Below are 6,000 nucleotides of genomic sequence, written 5' to 3' on the forward strand. Positions count from 1 at the left end.
ATTTCAAGTCACCCCACCAATGCATTAAGAAATCTTGTTCAATCTTTTTTGCCTCTCCAGAATGGTAGACTAGCCCCCAAGGATAGCAAATATAAGTACCAGGAGGTTTGCTCCACAACTTGGAAGCTGGCCTCACATGCTGGAGGGAAAGGCAGCTCAGATAGAGAAGGGAACACCAAGTGAAGTGTGGTTGAGATGGGAGATGCGTGCTGAAAATAGATTATAGATCAAACACGATGGCCACTCATTACCTCTATTGTAAACCACAACACCCAAAAGGAGAGAGAGAACAAAAGGGAATGCCCTGCCTCAGAGGCAGGGTGGAGTGGGGGGAATGGGGTGGGGGGCAGGAGAGATACTGGGATCATCGGTCGTGGAGAATGGGCACTGGTGGAGGGATGGGTATTCGATCATCGTATGATTGAAACACAAGCACGAAAATTTGTAAGTCTGTAACTGTACCTCACGATGACTCACTAATAAAAAATTTAAAAAAAAAGAAATCTTGTTCAGGCTGTCAGGATGGTTCAGTGACTAAAGTTGCTGATCTTGAGAGCTCAAGCTTGAGGTCTTAGGTTTGAGTCCTGATGATCCCTGTTCACCAAGCATTATGGCTCTGATTCCAGGGAACTCCAGTGAGTCTGCAATGGAAAGACACAAAGCTGTGGCGGCCAGGAGAGTGGACCCAGTACACGTGTGCACCAGTAACCCCGTGCAGGCCCTAACACCCAGGTTATGGGCACGTCAAGCAAAAGCACAAAACTTCAGTTGTCACCACTAGGAGAAAAACGGAAGGGAAAAAAATGTTAAAATCTCCCAAAGAAAAGAGGGAAATTTTAACTCAGCTGCTGTCACCGTCCTTGCCACTGTCCTACTTTTGCATCCTCTGGTTTCTATTTATGCCAGTATTGATGCACCTATGCATACAAGATCTATGCTTGGATGCAGAGTCCAAGTTCCTCCCTTCTTAAACAAAGGTGATAAATGACAGACTTCATTCTGCAGTTTCTCACTATAACCTCTAGAGTATTTTAGTACAGAGTGCCATTCTAAAATACTGTGCTAGAATGGGAAAGGATATTTGCCGAATACACATCTGACAAGGGGTTGATATCCAGGATATACAAAATACTGGTTAAACTCCACAAGAAGAAAACATCCAACCCCATCCAAAAATGGGGCAATGAAATGAACAGAAACTTTCTCAAAGAAGAAATCCGAATGGCAAAAAAGCACATGAGAAAATGCTCTACATCATTAATCATCAGGGAGATGCAGATCAAAACCACAATGAGATACCATCTCACACCTCAGAGACTAGCCCACATTCAAAAGAACAAAAGCAACCGATGCTGGCGTGGATGTGGCGAGAAAGGGACACTCCTTCACTGTTGGTGGGAATGTCCACTGGTTCAGCCCTTCTGGAAAACAGTATGGACGATTCTCAAAAAATTAGAAATTGAGCTCCCATTTGACCCAGCAATACCACTCCTGGGAATATATCCCAGAGAGGCAAAAATGTATAGTCGAAGTGACATCTGCACTTGTTTGTTCATTGCAGCACTCTTTACAATAGCCAGAAACTGGAAGAAACCTGAGTGCCCAAAAACAGATGACTGGTTAAAGAAACTTTGGTACATCTACACAATGGAGTACTATGTAGCTCTTAGAAAAGATGAAGTCATGAAATTTACATACAAGTGGTACAATATGGAAAGTATCATGCTAAGCGAAATGAGTCAGAAAGAGAGGGATAGACATAGAAAGATTGCATTCATCTGGGGGATATAAAGTAACAAAGTAAGAGATTAATACCCAAGAATAGCTGAGATCAGCACCAGGAGGATTACTCCATAACTTAGAGGCCAGCCGGGTATCCTAGAGGAAAGGGCAGTTCAGATAGAGAAGGGAGCACCAAATAAAGGATGTTTGGAGGATCCTCCCAGGAGGGGAGATGCATGTCGAAAGTAGACTATGGACTGAACATGTTTGCCACTCAATGCCTCTTTTGCAGACCACAACACCCAAAAGGAGAGAGAGAACACAGGGGATTGCCCTGCCACAGAGACAGGGGGGATGGGGGGATGGGGGTGGGAGGGATATTATCCATGGTGGTGGAAAATGGGCACTGGTGGAGGGATGGGTATCTGATCATTGTATAATTGAAACCAAAGCACAAAAAATTGTAAATCTACAACTTTAAAAAAAAAATAAAATACAATAAAGGGAAAAAAAATACTGTGCTGAAATTGGGAGTTTTATGTCATCTGAATGTGTTACTGATAACTTTCCTAGGCATTGCCAAAAGAAACAGCACACGAAGTAAGTGTGGGCTGAATGGGTGCTGGCAAACAACAGGTTGTTGCTAACCTGCGGAAAAATAGTAGTCATTTGGTTTCAATTTGCTTCTCTTACAACCAATTATTTGTAACTTTCATGTATTTAAAAGCTATATTTCTCTTTTTGTGAAACATTTTCTCACATCCTCTAACCATTTTTTAGAGTTCAAATAACAAGTATGATATTTATTGGTTGAGTTTATTTCTATAGACATAGCATAAAACACAATAAGATTACTATATTGTTTTCATTTTCCCTAATGGACCCTTTTAGTGTAAAACCTTTCATATGTTTAAATAGTTTATCACTTCTAATTTTGGAGGAGTTGTTTCATTATCAGTTTCTATGAAAGAGATTCTTTTGAGAACCTACCACAGCTACCCATTTGGAAACAAAACCTCACCAAATACAAGAAAAAGGAAATTCAAGGAAATTATCCCTAATTCTCATACATTTGCCTCTTTGGGTCAAATAACAGGACTTCTACTTAGATATTTGAAACTATTTTACACTAAAAAACTTAGAAGCAGAGAGGAAACTTGCAAATCATTGAAAGCTCTGAGGAGTGATTTCACTGCCAGGGTGGTATTAAATAGTGGCTTAAACTTCTTGGCACCTCTTTTCCATCTCAACGGGGCTGCCCTGGTGTGGGCAGAACAGAGGAGGGCCATTGGTGGAGGAGAGGTGGTGCGCGGTGGAGGAGAGGTGGTGCGCGTGGCAAGAGGGGGCTGTGTGGTGGAGGTGTTTATTAATTTCTCACGCTTCTTTGTTTACGTGCTCGGTCAAATGTGGTTGTTCATGGAAAATGCTTGAAGGTAAACCAGCCTCTTCTGCTTGAGGCTGTGCAAATTGTGGCTTGGTGTTTGAAGACTAAATTGAGGACAGTTAAACCACAACCAGCTTAGTACACTTTCAGAGGGCTACTGCTGATGGAAGGAAATACCCCCCTCCACATGCGTGCACTTGTGATCAGATATCTGCTCAGATTAGGGGGGAGGGGTGCCACTGAGTGGATATAGTTTACTCTGATCAGCTACTACAATATGAGGTTGACTCTCATGTCCAGTTCTCTCTTGGCACTGCTTTAAAGCAAAGAACAAGTAGGACTCCACGGAGTAGTGAAAAAATCCTTAAGATTCCAGGGCATTCTCTTATTTATGATGAGAACCTCTGGTTTCATTTTCTCAATATAGAGCAGGTGACACAAGACCAAACTGTGACTTTATTACATGTACAGACACCAGCCGCTGAGAAGTGCTTTTATCTCACAAGTGTTGGATTACAGTTCTCAGTGTTTTAAGAAGTAACATTAGTTTGTCCTTTCTCTCCCCACAGAGAGCTCAGGTTTATTGAGTTACTCCCACCACAGTGCTCCTGAGGCACACCCAAGTCCACTGGGCACTTCCAATCCTCTGTTTATTCTTTAGCCTCTCCTTTGTGTTTTTCTTCCCCTGTTAATTACAAATATCTCCAAATAAGACCCTGTAACCTGTGGGTCAAATTTTCTGAGGGTTCTGGGATTTGAGTATGTGAAATATTTTTCTCTTTCCTTTATGTCCTTTGCTTAGTTTATTTTAGGGCAATGTCCTTTTTGCACATTGAAAGACAGTTAATGCTATGCTTTTGTAACATGGGAGTTAATTGGCTCCGAATAATATTTACTCCTGGGCATCTGTCATATTTACACAACATAAGCCTCAGTTGCCCTTAGTTCTTAGCAACCCATGAAAGGGTCATGTAATAGGACTTTGATAGACCCAGAACAAGTTGTTGGATACCCTAACTTCAAGAAGGAACAGACTAAGCCCTATAAGAAGTATAATACATTCAAAGCATGGTCATGGAACAAACTCTAACATGACCCAAAAAGAAGTAACTGAATAAGGACCCTGGTGGGGTTAGGAAAAGCTAATCTGGCCCAAGGACTGTTGTCTGGAATATATAGAGAGATGTCCCCGGGAAGAGTAACACTTTAAGCGTACTGTATCTCTTACTGTATTCATACAAAATCATTAGAAATATTAGTAAGAAGCAAATTTAACATGATTTAATAGGTGGATATCCTATTAGGAATCTAGAGTGCTGAAGCCCCTAAATGAGATTCTGTCCGTGGGTGGGTCTCCTAGACCTTCCCCTGAAGGAAGGGCTTTACATCTGTTAATTGTTTATGATAAAGTCCAATCACACCTATGTGTAATTACTATCCCCAACCCTTCATGGTTTCTTTATAATTAATGCTGTGAGACTTGAATAAATGACCACTGATTACCAACCAGCCTGGTGGCCCCTGTTCCTTCATCCATTGTCAACCACCTGGGAGAGACAGTGACCAGCCCTGAGTGCAACAGAGGACCCCCAGGTCACCATGGGACGGTGATTCTGAACAAGTACCCAGCTAGACAGAGGTTCTGAGTTCAGCTACACAGTCAAATGTCATCTACTGAATCATATGAGTCTTGCTATTCATTTATTTCTTCTGGTTTTCTGGCCACATCTGGCAGTTCTCAGGGCTTCCTCCTGGCTCTGTGCTCAGGCATCAGACATGGCAAGGTTTAATTTTGTATGTCGTTTAGAAGATAGAACCCAGATCAACCATATACAAGGCAAACATTTTACTCTCAGGCTCATATGTTTCTTTAGTGGTCGTTACTACAGTGATATTCTGAGCATGCCTTACTGGAAGGCACGAACATCCAATAAACCTGTGATTAAATTCAATTAGAAGAGGACTATTCAGCAACATGAGTCTATAGTCCAACACTGTCGCACTCTTCCCAGCCAAGAAAGGTACAGAGTGGGTACCCAGGTCTCTGGGTCAGTCTCCACAACTCCAGGGAGGACAGCTACTACTGAGATTCCCATTCTGGGCTTTCAGTGAAATGGCAACATGTTTAAATCATGGACTTTTCCCCTTAGACTATGCTGTCAGAGCCAACTTCTGGGTTAGTCTTGGCTTCCTCTGAGGATGGTGGTACCGACCAGGTCAGCTCAATCTGCCTGTATGGCTCCTTCCTCACGTTCAATCAACACATTGATGCGTAGTTTAGCAGTCTGCAGGCCTGGAGTATACACAATCTACTCCCGAGACAGGCTGTTCTCTTGACAGCCACTGTGTTCCTGGGATTTCGGTGTTCCGTCCAGACTTTGGAGATCTTTGCCTTGTTCCCACTGTAAGGAGCTTTGCATATGTAGGCCCCTGCGTCCCAACCAGCCACCCAGGCATATTTCTGCTACTTGACCCATTTTTAGAAGATGCGTAATAATGAGTTAAATATGCTTAAAAGACAGTTTACACAGAAATCAGCATCACGAGCAGTATCCACAATTACATTTTTTTGAAAGATGAGAGAAGACTAAAAGGTTGTGTTGACAGGATGTACTAACACAACTATGTTTGAAGAAACACCTCATAACATTGTCATTTTCATTCAAATTAGCCAGACACAAAGGAGTCACAAAGATAGAAATTTCAGTGTGGTTTTAAAATATGAGTGTTCAGACTATTTCATAGCCATACTCTATGAGAAAAAAATATTTTAAGACAAAAATAATACAGAATGTTTGGAACAGTTTACACGTATCCACCATTCTTCTTAGACTTCCTTTTGCAGTTCTAACACTTTAGGTCAAACACAGTGAAAAACAAAAAAATTAAACAAA

This window comes from Sorex fumeus, unplaced genomic scaffold (assembly GCF_029834395.1).
Source record: "Sorex fumeus unplaced genomic scaffold, SorFum_2.1 ptg000020l, whole genome shotgun sequence".
Classification (NCBI taxonomy): Eukaryota; Metazoa; Chordata; class Mammalia; order Eulipotyphla; family Soricidae; genus Sorex; species Sorex fumeus.